We start from the raw sequence: 13,892 nt of genomic DNA on the forward strand, positions 1-13,892 counted from the left end.
ATTAATCTTGCCAGCTATGTCCTTTGCCATGCAGAAGCTCTGAAACTCCATGCAATCCAATTTGTCCAACCTTTCTTTGATTTGTTGTGTTTCCGGGTCTCTATTAAGAAAATTTCGCCCTGTGCCAAGGAGACCTAGGGTTTCTCCTATTCCATCCTGTAATGTTTTCAGAGTGTCAGCTTTGACTCCGAGGTCTTTGATCCATTTGGAGTTGCTTCTTTGCAGGTTGATCTATAAGGATCTAGCTTTACTTTTCTACAAGTAGTTAACCAATTTTGCCAGCACCATTTACTGGAGAGGCTATCTTCCATTCTATTTTTTTAGTTCCCTTACCGAAGATTAGATGTCTGTAGGTTCATTTCTGTGTTTTCAATTCTATTCCATTAGTCCTGAGGTCTGTTCTTATTCCAGTACCAAGCTGTTTTGATTACTATGGCTTTATAGTAGAGTTTGAAATTTGGTATTGATATTCCTCCCGCAGTGTTTTTTCCATTGAGGAGCCTTTTTGTTATTTGGGGTCTTTTATTGTTCCATATGAATTTTTGGATTGCCTCTTCTATTTCCTTGAAGAATGAGGTTGGAATTTTGATAGGTATCGTGTTGAATTTGTAGATAGCCTTTGGAAGTATTGCCATTTTCACGATGTTAATCTTTCCAATCCAGGAGCATGGGAAGTTTTGCCATTTTCCAAGTTCTGTTTTGATTTCCTTTTTCAAGATTTTAAAGTTTTCATCATAGAGGTCCTTCACTTCTTTGGTTAAGTTAATTCCTAAGTATTTTATTTTTTGTGGGGCTATTACAAATGGCGTTGCTTTAGGATCACATTTCTAACAGTGTACACTCAACATATGTAATGTGCATGTTCATCTATCTTTATATGAATTCTTGAGTTAAAAATCTAGGCTACAGCTTAGCCTTTACACTCACAAAATGTTTGTAATTTAAAAGTTGATACTACTGGAAAAATAAAACCTAAGAATGTAAAGGAGTCTGGGAAGTTCAGTTTGCATCCAACCTGGGCAGAACAGTCTTTGAGAAACTATATATAATTAACTAGCCAAAAGCTGGATTGGAAGAACGGCTCAAGTATTGGAATACCAGTCATGAGCAAGATTGCTGAATAAGATGTTGAGGCTTTTGCATACATACGTGCAATCATACAAATATATACAGAAGCACTTATATGTGCACAAATACACATATGAAGCAACTCTCAGAATATGTGGAAAAGTTAGAAAACAATAGAAAATATGTCCTGAGTAATACTAGAATCAAGTGATAATTTTTAATTTTAGAAAGTCCTCAAGTGAACTTTCTTCAAAAAAGTTTGACTATTACATAGATAGGGACCAGAGATAATAAGAGAGTCAAATAATCATTATTAAAGGGATCAGATCCATGGAGGAATGAATCAGAGACTCCTGCAGGTGCATCTGATAATGTTCATATCCTGTGTCAAATGTTAGAACATCTTTGAAAAGAGTATATGAACACTCTGAGCACTGCAGTGGATAATATTACTGAGAAGTTCAGAATTGCTAGTCTGTATCTAGATTAAATAAATAAGAAACTATGGAGGGGCAATGTGATACAAGGCTAGAATTCTAGAACTCAGACTAAGATAGGAGATTAGATAGTGGAATTACACAGTGATACCTTCGCTGGACCAGGTAGTATAATTTTGTCTTAATAAAACAAACCAAACAAGAAAGGAATACAAAGTTGGACATTTGGGCTAATTTTGTCATTATGTTTTGAGAAGTCAAGTTTCCTATTGAAATGCAACTCATATATAATCCTCAGTTGTGTTTTAAATGCTCTCTTCATTACAGAACATTCTTAGATGCAAAATGGTTCGTGATTCCCATCCAAAATTTGAAAAAGTAAGTAATCATCACTCTGTTAGATTCCAAGGAAAGGATGAAGGATTACAAAATCTTAAGCCTGGAGAAATAGCAAAGTTAATCTAATGAAGGACTATGTAGATCTTGCTAAATTAGAGTTTAGGTTTAAAATAAATATTTTGGTTTTGATTGTAATTTCATATTCTATAGGATACTTACAAAATTCTTTTTAAGTACAGTGTTTAATTGACAAATTTACAAATGTTTCTTGCATTCTATTTGCCTAGAATATTCTTTCATGAGAGTTATAGTTAGAACTCAGTTAATAGATAATTCCAACACTTCATGTATAAAATGATAATGTGAATAATGTAGACAGAGTTGCCAACAAATGGATGATATTAATTTATAAATTTAGAAAAAGGGCAATTTTTTAAGCTTTGGTATAACATGGTATGAAGAGAATAATTGTGTGACATCTTTCTTCTACCTGTATGTAAGACAGGAAGCAAATTCCTTAATTGCGTGCCTCTGTATACAGTGAGAAAAATGCTAGGTTTGGGTTTTGTTTTTATTTTTGTTTTATTGGTTTGTCCTATGGCTTGAACTCTGGGACTGCACACTGTCTCTGAGCCTGTTTATGCTCAATGCTCGTGCCCTACCACTTCAACCTCAGCTCACTTGTGTCTGCTTTTGCTGAGAAGTTTATTGGAGATAAGAATCTAGGGATCCTTCCTGCCTGGGTGGGCTTTTGTCAACATCTACTGCATTGGGGTACCTGGATAATGGTAACGAAATCACCAGAACATAGGGGATGCAGAGTGCAAACAGCAATTGCCACTGCATGCTGTGCTTTATTTAAGTGGTATTTAAAGACAAGCAAGCATGATCTTTGCCAAGATTTGGTCAGAAGACATTCACACAAAAATTTCAACAGATACATTTTTACTTGACCTATGAGACAATGTCTTGGTATATTATTATCTAAACTATTTTAGAGCAAGCTCAAACCACTTCTTCAATATCAGGAAAATGCTTGACCAGCTGCTCATCTATGCTTCAGCAAGTAGAAGAGCTACTTCCTCAGCTCCCAGGAGTCTGTGACATGTGTTTTGAGACAGGGAGAAAGAACATTTTCCCTCTCCAGCCCGGCATGCCAAGAGCTTTCCTAATACTCAAACACAGTCCTCAGATAATCCTGAGGCCGGAGCCTGCATCATTCTGCCCCTTTAACATAGACCCTGAGTCTTCACAATTTCCTTCTTTTTTCTTTTGTTTTAAAAGTAAAGCTTTCCACAGGGTTATCATAGACGCTTGCATTGGTTTCATAAAAATATAACAGTACAAGTGCAAACAAAATAACAATCATATAGTGGCCATAGTTTCAGCAAACACCTGCATACGCCTGGATTCAGATGTAAAGTCTTTGCAGGACCTTAAATATGCATTCACATATCCAGATTCTTTAATAGGCAATAGGGCTCGTCTACAGTCCTCATTAGCATTCTCATGAGCCAACATGTGCAGCAGTTGTTGCCGTGCAGCCTCTCCCACAACAGTACGTTCCAAGGTCGCTTTCAATCGTGATAAAAATTCAACATAGGGTTTATCAGGTTTTTGAATTATTTTAGTCCAAGAGCCATAATGCTCTCCTATGTGGAATCATTTCTCATGCTTCAATACCTATGTCTCTTAACTGCTCATGGATCTCTTCAGGAGAGTTTACTTTTATATGAGCATCCGCATATTGTTCTGTTCCACTTAACACGGGAAACGTTATGATCTGCAGGTGTGGATTACTGCTCTGTGCATTTTGTCTAGCCCTTTTTGTACATAACTCAGTAAACCACATTTGCCATTGTAGGTATTTAGGTGTCTTAAGCAAGGCTCTACAAAGGATCTTCCAATCCATGGGAGCAAAATTATTGTAATGTCGGGCAAGCCCATTAAGCAATTCCTTAACATAATGAGACTGAGGACCATACAACTGCCTAATTAAGTTTACCAATATCATCAAAACAACACCTTCATATCTGGCTGGTTGAGCTATACCGTTCATAAGGGGTGGTCGAATTACAGGATAAGAAAAAATAGGCATTTCATCATCAAACTCACTGTATTTCTTTCGGATCCAACCCTTCCAATTGTTTAATAAATGCATCATCAATATTAGAAGCACCATCATTTGTAAATTGTTTACCAAAAATATCATGTACATTAAATTGTAACTGAGCAATCAATTGAGGAGCTGTAGAATTTCCAGATAAATACTGCTGTATTAAATTCTAATCATGTATTTATTACATTTTACATTAGTAATGCAAAAGGTAGTAAAATTCCAATCACTTTTTAACAATAACTGTTTTTCCACAACCAATAACTTTTTTCCTAACCATCCCACTGTCTGTTTAAGAATAATAATCTGTGTTTATAATAGAGCATAAATTTCTACCTGTGAGACCCACAATTCATGTGAATCCTGGTGCTATTCTTCCACAAAGTGCTTAGTTTGTAAGGCAGTGTGTAGGGCAATTCCAGACACCGCAGCAACAGTGGTAATAGAAATTAAGTTTAAGATCACAGATACAATGGCTCCAATCATACGCTTTGTACGTTTTAGTAGTTTGGTAAAAAAAAATTCAATAACAGTATCCAAAGGATTTTGGGACCATTTTCTTCCTAATTTAACAGGTAGCCAAATATGAGTTCTTTGTTGTAATATCATAGTACTATCACTGTCATTAAAATTAAGAGAGGAATTAACACAAGAATAAGGAGACAATTAAAACAAGAAATAGTAGGAGAAAATGTAAAATTTCCCACTAAAAATACATAAGACAGAGGTACACAAGCAGTTACATCATAAGATTTGTACAAAGTAAAATTATAAGTGGACGCAGAGTTCGACATCCCTGAAAATGATCCATTTGATAGCATCACGGGTTTCAGCACCGTTCTGACCTTCCAAAGATGAGTCTGAACAGCAGTGGGTGCAGCCATGAAAGCCCATCGAGCATCTGCAATGCCTCCATCTCCCCAGGCCATCAGTTGATCTCCAGTAAGTGATTCATTAATGGTTTCCAGCATCCTAGTAACATTTGATAAATCACATCTGGTAATATTCCATTCTGAACATGTATTAATAAACTGTCCAAAAGGGCCCCAATTAATAAAATTATTGAACACTTTTCCAAATTTTCCTCTACACTCTTGCCACACAAAAGGCTGATATTTTAAATCAATATAAGTAAAATCGGGACACATAGGTAAGGATAACTTGCCATCAAAGGTGACACTTTCCCAGCTACTATTAATGGACCAAGTAGTTAATCGCTGCAGCTGTGTTCTAGAATTGGAAGTGCATTTCCCAGGTAAAACCCAGTGTTGCCAATTCATAACTAAACATGGAGGAGGCCCCAGACAAACAGGCAAGGGATGAGTATAGTAAGTAAAATTTAAAAAGCTACCATCATCTTTATTGTAAAATGTCAAATTATTCCAAGGAGGAGACAAAACAGCAGGAACATTATAGACGGTTATATCCATGTCTCCCCAAACAACAGGTTCCAATAAAGGAGGGTTAGGAACAAAGGCCCAATAAGTTAAATTAGCATTAGCATGGACAGAGTTTACAGTAAGCAGGGCACACATGGCCAAGAACAAGTTCTCAGTCTTGACAGGTTTACCATTGCCTTGTAACATCTTTTGTCCTTCTCCAGTCAACTTTTTAACCTGCCCCCAGATGGGCAGTGGGGATTTCTTTTTCCTCAACTGGTGGCCGATTCCTTGCAGGATATGGGGCTGTCCTCACTGGGCCTCGTCTGTATCCATCAGGCAGGAAGCTAGTATTGTTTCCATCCTGTGTAGACACAAAACCCTATCCTCGCCCCTTATGAAATAATGTTCCTAGTTGCTATTCTGCATCCAATGCAATCTTAATCCATATGGGAGCATTTAAATAAGGTTTTTCTGATACTTGTTCAAAATGGCACTCAGCTCTAGTTAAAATATCTCCTTGTGGTAAGTTTAAAATATTAAGAACAAAAAGAGCTTGATGTAAAATTATTTTAGGATTTTGAATGGAAAACCACAAAATATTCATACCTTCATCCAAACTTTTTCTCCTTTTAAATTTTTTGATTTGTTGTTTTAGTGTTCAACTGTGCTTCAGCAAGCAGAAGAGATACTTCCTCAGCTCCCAGGAGTCTGTGACATTTGTTTTCAGATAGGGAGAGAGAACATTTTCCCTCTCTAGCCTGGCATGCCAAGAGCTTTCCTAATACTCAAACACAGTCCTCAGATAATCCTGAGGCCAGAGCCTGCATCATTCTGCCCCTTCAACATAGACCCTTAGTCTTCACAATCTTTGAACTGTAATCTTCCAATCTTCACCTCTTGATTATCTATGATAGTTAAAACAGTATAAACATAAATAATATTTTCAAGAATATCAGTGGAGGAAAAATGATGCAACCCTGTTTATAGTGGTGTTCTTTCCAGAATATGGAGGGCATCACATTAGCAGAGGTGCAGTGTATTTTCATAATGGACATAAGCTATTCTTGATATGAATTAAGGGAATTTTGAGGTGCACCATACAAGTTGGAAACTGGTGGGCTAGGATGACTTTATGGCATGAACCCTGTGATTGATGGTCATAGAAATAATAGCTTAATCTGATAAACAACTGCTTACTCTTGAAGAATTAATTATCACATGCTTCATAGTTTTATCCCATATCAGAATGTGGCTCTTTTTCTGTTCACTTCTCAGTCTGTAACACCCCATTGGAAAATGCATCTACTACAGAATTACATAACATACAAACAGGTATATTTTGGAGAATTACATAACATACAAACAGGTATATTTTGAATCTCTAAGGTATGGAATGTTCAGAATTTGAAAATGAGTAGTTATTAGTCATAGGAATTTTGAAGAACATATACATTCTGTCCTATTAACAACTTATTTACTTTTAAAAGTTATGGGTTTCCATAGAATGAAACTGTTTTCTGTTTTAGTATAACAAAGTATTAATTTATTCTATTTTCAAAATATTGGCAAGTATATTGTGAAAAAATTGTCTAGTTGGATATCATTCAAGTTGATGACCCTCTGATAAAGAAGAGGTAATTAATTCAAATTAGATGCCATATAATATTGATTTTTTAAAAAGTTACTACATAAAGAATAATATTTACTCTACCAAAACAGTGAAATTTTAATTCATCAGCTTATTTTTTAAATTTAATTTTAATGTGAAAGTGATGTGCATTGTGGTTACAGCCATTGTAAGGTAGTGAATACATAACTTTTCAAACTTGTTATCCCCTCTCTCATTTTTCTCAGTTTTTCCTTCACCCTAATACCCCTCCCAAGTTGTAATGTACATTTCCAAATTATTGTGTTGTGAGAATTGCTATTGCATTGGTTTGCTGTTTGTCCTTTGTCTCGCCATTTTTTTTTGTTCCTGTTCCCTTCCCTAATTAAGGTAAATGTATACACAATACACAGGGTACCAAAAATCAAACACAGCAGGGGATAAACCATAGGGGAAAATCTCAAAGAAAATAGAGATCACATAGTACATCAAAAAAAGCAACCGCAAATAAATATCTGTTTCCATATCTTGGAGTTCATTTTGCTCAGCATCAGCTTATATGGTCAAATATATACATAACAAAGCCCCTGGAAAATAGTAGTTTCATGGACACTATATCATGAAAACAACATGTCAACTGTTTTTGATGGTAAAGGTGGGATTAAGATTGGTGAATTCATGATTTTCATAAAGGAATTTCAAAAGATTTAAAAATTTATGACAGGTAAATTTTAATTGTTCAAACTTTTTAACAACTTAGCTTATTAAGAAAATTTAACATTTTCTGGGAAAATAAGCTTTCATGCAAAGAAATCCATGGAGACTTAGCTGAGAGGGAGCAATGTGGGTGAATATGGCTCATTTTCACACTAAACAAACAAACCTCACAAACCTTGCTGTGAATCCTGTAGGTTCCCTTGAGAATTGTCCTTACACAGGAAATATACTCTCACTGTGTAAAACAAAGTTGTAGTGGAATTTAAATTCAAAATTCTTTTTAAAAAAGACATAAAAATTTGTGAATTGACATTTAATTACCAAACAGTAATTCTCTGAAAAAGAAGGAAATATAATTCAAAATCACTTGACTTTATTAAAAGTAAGAGAAAAGAGTAATGAAGAGAGATGAGAGAAACCATAGAGGACTGTTTTCTCTCCGGTGGTGTAATGGGTTCTTGATCTTGATTCTTCCATTCTATCTTCATAAGCTATGAAGCCACAGCTCAGGACTGGAGTAACCAGTTCAGACAAAGAATACTCACAGAATGGGGGCTGGGAAAGTGGCTCAGTGGTAGAACACTTGCCTTGCATGCCTGAGGCCCTAGGTTCAATTCCTCAGCACCACATAAGCAAAAAGAAAAAAGCCGGAAGTGGAGCTGTGGCTCAAGTGGTAGAGTGCTAGCCTTAACCAGAAGAGCTAAGGGACAATGCCCAGGCCCAGAGTTCAGGCCCCACGACCGGACCAAAAAAAAACCACACACACACACACACAGAAGAAAATATTTGCAGTAGATGTAGGTGATTTATAACCTTAGACAATCTATTTAAATCTCTTCAAAATTCTCCCCTACCCTAAACTGCCCTCTTTGAACAGCTTTGTTTACTTTTCCCAAGACTGCCCTTCATTAACTGCTTAAAATTTTGTGAGGTCATATACATACTTTCTAGAGATTGCAGTTTGCTTGTGATTTTTGTGTGTTTTTGTTTGTAGATGTGTTTTTAACTGAATTTCAAAAGGTTGTGCAAGGGTGTTACAATTAAATATGTCCATCTAATTGTCCAATGCTCTTGGATCAGAGTCACTCCTATCATTCTCAACCCACCCTTTCTCCAAGATTTATTTCAGATTTACCACTTCCTTTATTACATGTGTAATTGAGTATTCTAGCTGTACTTGCCCCTTGTTCCATTTTTCATTCATTCTATGTCTTTACTATTATTCCTTTCTGGTTTCAACTTCCTGATATTCATTCTATTAAACTGTCTGTTAATACTTTGAAAGGTTTATATACATTTCATGGAGTTTCAATCCTACATATACTTAAACTGATGTCAGCATATACTTCCATAATTCATTCATCTGTAATAACAATTTGCAAGACTGGAGACGTGAAGCACCTAAACATGATTTTATTCTCATCTTTTTGGAAGATTAATCTTTAGTCAACAAGAAAGTTTAAAAATCGCTTAGAATTTATAGCTAACTACCAGTTTTTATAAATGGCTTTGTGCAATGGTGTGTGATTATTTTATTTTATATAGGATATTTTCTAATACCTATAAGTTTTGGAAAAAGAAGAAAACTAAAATTTACTACTATAGAGGAATATGATAGAAATAGAAGATAGATTTTAGGTTTGTCACATCTCTGATCAGTACCCACATTCAAGACTTAAAGTCATATTTCTTACTATGTTAGACAGATAGGGAAAATATATGATAAGGCAACACATGCTAAGGCAACTATTAATGACTTTTTAAAATGTACCTTCTTATGTGATGAAATTTACTTTATTAGCTAATATTTGGGTTTGAATTATAGGAGGCTGATCTTTTTAACACATTTCTGGAAGGCACCTACTGAACAACGCAAATGGTGGGAGATACTATTTCTACACTTTAATGAATGGTTGAACTTATTTTGCATTAGTGCTGGGTAAATAAATGAACTCTATTGTAACTTGATTCCTACACTTGAAAAACTTTTAATGTCACTATCATCTACTTGTCAAGTGTTATTTTGGTGAATATGATTCTAGAAAGTTTATTTGAAAAGGAATATACTTGAAGGAGATTAAATGTAGCTTATCATTGGTTTGAGAATTAAAACATTTTTATACTACAGAACCAAGTTTTACTGAAGTACCAGTGTTTTGAAGCACTAGGGTCTTCTCAATTTGTTTTTTTAAATTATATTTGACATCTAAGTCTAGTTTTCCTAGCCTTGGTAGAACAATTATGGATCTATCATTCCAGGAAATTTTTTGGCCTACTTATGCTGGACTGAAATCTTTCATTCATCATTAGGAGAGAGGTATTAAAAATAATCTTGTGACATTTGTGATTTTGTTTACTCGTATGGGCTTGTCATCTGTAAATTAAAAGTTTGAACTACAGTACTTTCACTCATATTTTGTGGTCTGCTCTTTCATTTGAAGTTGCCTTAAATTTCACAATTGCTTACTGCTAATTAATGCAAGGAATTGGGGCCCTGAAATATTATAGGAAATGAAAAATTGAGATGGGTCTTCAATTACTTTCTGTTAGCATGTTGGATGGGCCAAGGTGAGAAGACTTGCCATTGTTATCGGATGATGCAGATAACGTGGGACCTGGTATCCTCGGACCCGTGGGTACTGCAGAAGAATAATAGCTTTTAGGCATAATATGGAGAAAAACACTTTGGGATCAGCGAGTTAATACAATAAACACAGCAGCAGTGTGAAATCTCTTCTAGATTAGAGGAAAACAATACTGGTTTTTTTTTTTTTTTTTTTTTTTTTTTTTTACTATGTGAATTCAGAAGATCAAGAACACTTAGAAGGTATCACAAGTTTATACCAAAGACATTGCATTGATACTTTTTATATTCGAATATATATTCTAAACCTAATTATTTATGTTCCAATCTATTTATGGGAATAAATTTCAATTTATTTGTCAAGTTATAAATTAATTCTAGTAAGATTCACTGTGTGAAACTTAAGATCAGCACATATAAATATAAAATATATAAGTATATATAATATAAGAAATTGTTATGCATTGTTCTGTTGTGGTTAGGGTATCAAAGGCAAATCTGTTTTAAAGTATTATTCCATTATCTCTACCTCAGTTTTTGGTAGAGTTAGACCTAAAGCTTTACCATTTGTAAATGTAAAGCCTGGAGGCAAGAGGAAACACTTTGATTAAAACATTACCAATTTAAGGCCTAATATCGAGGAGAAATATATAGACTTCTCCAGGAGCTATGGAAATATTTGGTGATAGAAAGTAGTGTAAGTTCCTGCCTGGTTGTATGGTAGACAGGCCCAGGATATTAAGTAAACATGCATATGAACAACTTTTTCACCTTCTTGGCTTTAGCTACTTTTGAAATAATAGGTATAATAAACAATTATATATATATATATATAGTTGTTGTTGTTTGGGTCTGGTTGTGGGGCCTGAACTCTGGGCCTGGGCCCTGTCCCTCAGCTCTTCAGCTCAAGGCTAGTGCTCTACCACTTGAGCCACAGCACCACTTCCGGCTTTTTTCTTTTTCCTTATGTGGTGCTGAGGAATCAATCCCAGGGCTTCAGGTATGCAAGGCATGCACTCTACCACTGAGCCAACTTCCCAGCCCAAACAATTATATTTTGATAAAATACCTTCTATTCTGAACAGTTCGGTCTGAAGTGTTCATCTCTCTATGATCCCTTGTAACTAAGATTAGTTTTGTTCCAGTAAGACAATCTATGCTGTCAGTGTAAGATATTCTGGTTGGTCTGTTCCTACATGGAAGAAGGGTAAGGGTCAGGAAGATATTTGTGCCACTGAGACCTCATTTAGGAAATTTTAAGCTGCAGAAGTTTAGAAGTAGATCTTAACCAAGGCTTACTTTGAATCCATTAGCTCCACAAAGATAACTCAGTTGATAAATAAGTACTTGAAAAGCCATCACCTTTGGACTTAGCTGTAAACGCTTCAAAATATGATCAAATTTAAAATGAAAATGACAAAATAGTCATTGACAAAAAATTGCAAATGTGAATAATCGACCAAACAATATAATTTTTTCCACTATAGACAGAAATTTAGAGAGATATGATCAATAGCATTTTTAGGAACAATAAGGGTTCCTTGTTACAAATAGGCAACCATGGATATGTGCCTGTATAAACATTGCATCAATAACTACTTAAATTTAGAGGATACTACATGCTTCAGCAGCAGGTCTACCCAAATTACAACAATACAGAGATTAAAATGGTACTTGCCCAAGGATGGTATGAAAATTTGTGAAGTATTCCATATTTTTCATTCTTCAAATGCAAGAAATGAAAAACAGTTGTTAAAAAGTTGATTACAAAAATACAAGTGTAACAATACATGTAATTCATAGAATTAAAGGTTAGTTTGACATCAGTGTATTAAATCTTCACCTTAGAAAGGCCCTTACATAGCATAACCTTTATAAAACTTGAAATTAGATAACATTGTCATTTTATCCCAAAGAACTAAAATTTAAACCATGCTCATAGAGGGTTCCAGGAAGATGGTGGAGGAGAAGCTGAAGGTTAAACAAGCTCTTGCATAGAAAGCAGTTTTAGAGTTCCAGTGAACAGTCCTAAGCCAGAGAATCACACCAAGTGTGTCATCACAGTACACAGAGTTAGGCCAGAGAGGGAAAATCCAGGCAAGGAGACAGATCTGAGCATTTGCCAGCAGCTTCAGCAGCAGCGGCGGCCATAGTCACCATCCTGTAACACAGAGAGTCCAGGACAAAGGAGCCAGATGTGGTGGGTGAGCAGATTCTAGTCAACACCAGCAAGAACTGACAAGGAGCAGACATCTTCATCCTGCAGTTCACAGACCAGAGACGACCCAGGAACCAAGACTCGGAGAAAGTAGAAGCCTAACGTCCTCACTCCTTCTCAGGGAGCAGAGGAGAGAAGGCCACCCCTCCCCCCCAGAACCGGACATCTCCATCTTGGATACTGACAAAGCTCAGTGGAGCTGCTAGCTCCAACTAAGGCCTTGGAAGAAAACTCGAGTCATTTAGCAGGTCACAAGAACCTAAATTGACCTCCCAGACTCAGCTTCACCCAGAGAAATGTCACCCAGCTCAGGCGCAAGCCCTAGGAATGGCTTTCTTCACTGGGTAATCAGAGCCAGAGGCTGCCCCTCCCTTAAGCAGCCATGCCAATCAATTGAAATTCAGTAAATATAAACCCAGAGAGTGGCTCCAGCCTGGGCTCGTGAGTTTCTAACAAGCTAGCCCCCGGGAAAAGCTAATGTTTGCTGAAAAGTCTCAACTCTACCCAGAACCTAGCCTCATCAGAGCTTCTCCAAACGAGGAAAAAGCCATCTCCCTCTTTTGTGATAATCAAAGCAGATCCCCCTCCCATTGAACTAACCTGAGAGGAGGATCACAAAATCCTGGGTAAAGCAGCATTTTTTGGCCTGTTCAAACAAACTGACTTAAGAAACCAACCAAGCCACAGGAAAATCAAACACCACAAGCAGATCAGAGACTCCAACAAGAGGCTGGTTACAGACACAAGGGAGATACAGGATTTTTCCCACCACTCCCCAAACAATCAAAATATTTTTTTCTTTTTTTTTGTACATTTTATAAAAAAATTTCTAAAACTTTTTAATTTTTACCTTTTTTGAAAAAAAATGTTTCCTATTAACTTTTTTTCCCTCTTATACTTTTTATTTTAGGGGTATATTTGTGTGTGCGTTTTTCTTTCTTTTTTCTTCTTTAAATTTTTTTTTTGTGTTTTGTTTTGCTCTATTGAACTTCTGATCTTTTATTCTTTCTTTCTTATCCTTTTCACCTTTTTTTCTCTTTCGTTCTTTTTTATGTGACTTGTTTTTCTATACATCCTCAGATATACCCATAGTCGATTATTAGACCTTATCCTCCACTGTGTACACACTTAATCCACAAATTTATTACTCAGTTCAAAACCTCTTAGACTTAAATTCCTTGATAGCAGTACTACCTCTTTATACCTATATAATGTTTTAAGTATTTTTGTTTTTAAATTTTTCACATCTATATCCCTCCCCTTCTGCATTATATGCATGTTCTTCTCTCAATATTTCGTTTTCGAGTCTACATAATATTTTTAATTTTTACTTTTCTATTTTTTCTGGTCTCTTTTTTCCCCCTTTCTCTTTCTTCTTCTTTTTCTCTCTCTACTTTCATCCTATTCAACCTATTTCCGGTTTTG

General features: G+C 35.7%; 1 pseudogene; it reads left to right on the plus strand.

Annotated features, from left to right (window-relative positions):
• Positions 1 to 11,868: 11,868 nt before the first annotated feature.
• On the plus strand, positions 11,869 to 11,968 carry LOC122099469 (annotated as a pseudogene).
• The last annotated feature ends 1,924 nt before the right edge of the window (positions 11,969 to 13,892 follow it).

The sequence above is a fragment of the Dipodomys spectabilis genome, unplaced genomic scaffold, assembly GCF_019054845.1.
Source record: "Dipodomys spectabilis isolate Male_0828 unplaced genomic scaffold, ASM1905484v1 ptg000515l, whole genome shotgun sequence".
Taxonomy (NCBI): Eukaryota; Metazoa; Chordata; class Mammalia; order Rodentia; family Heteromyidae; genus Dipodomys; species Dipodomys spectabilis.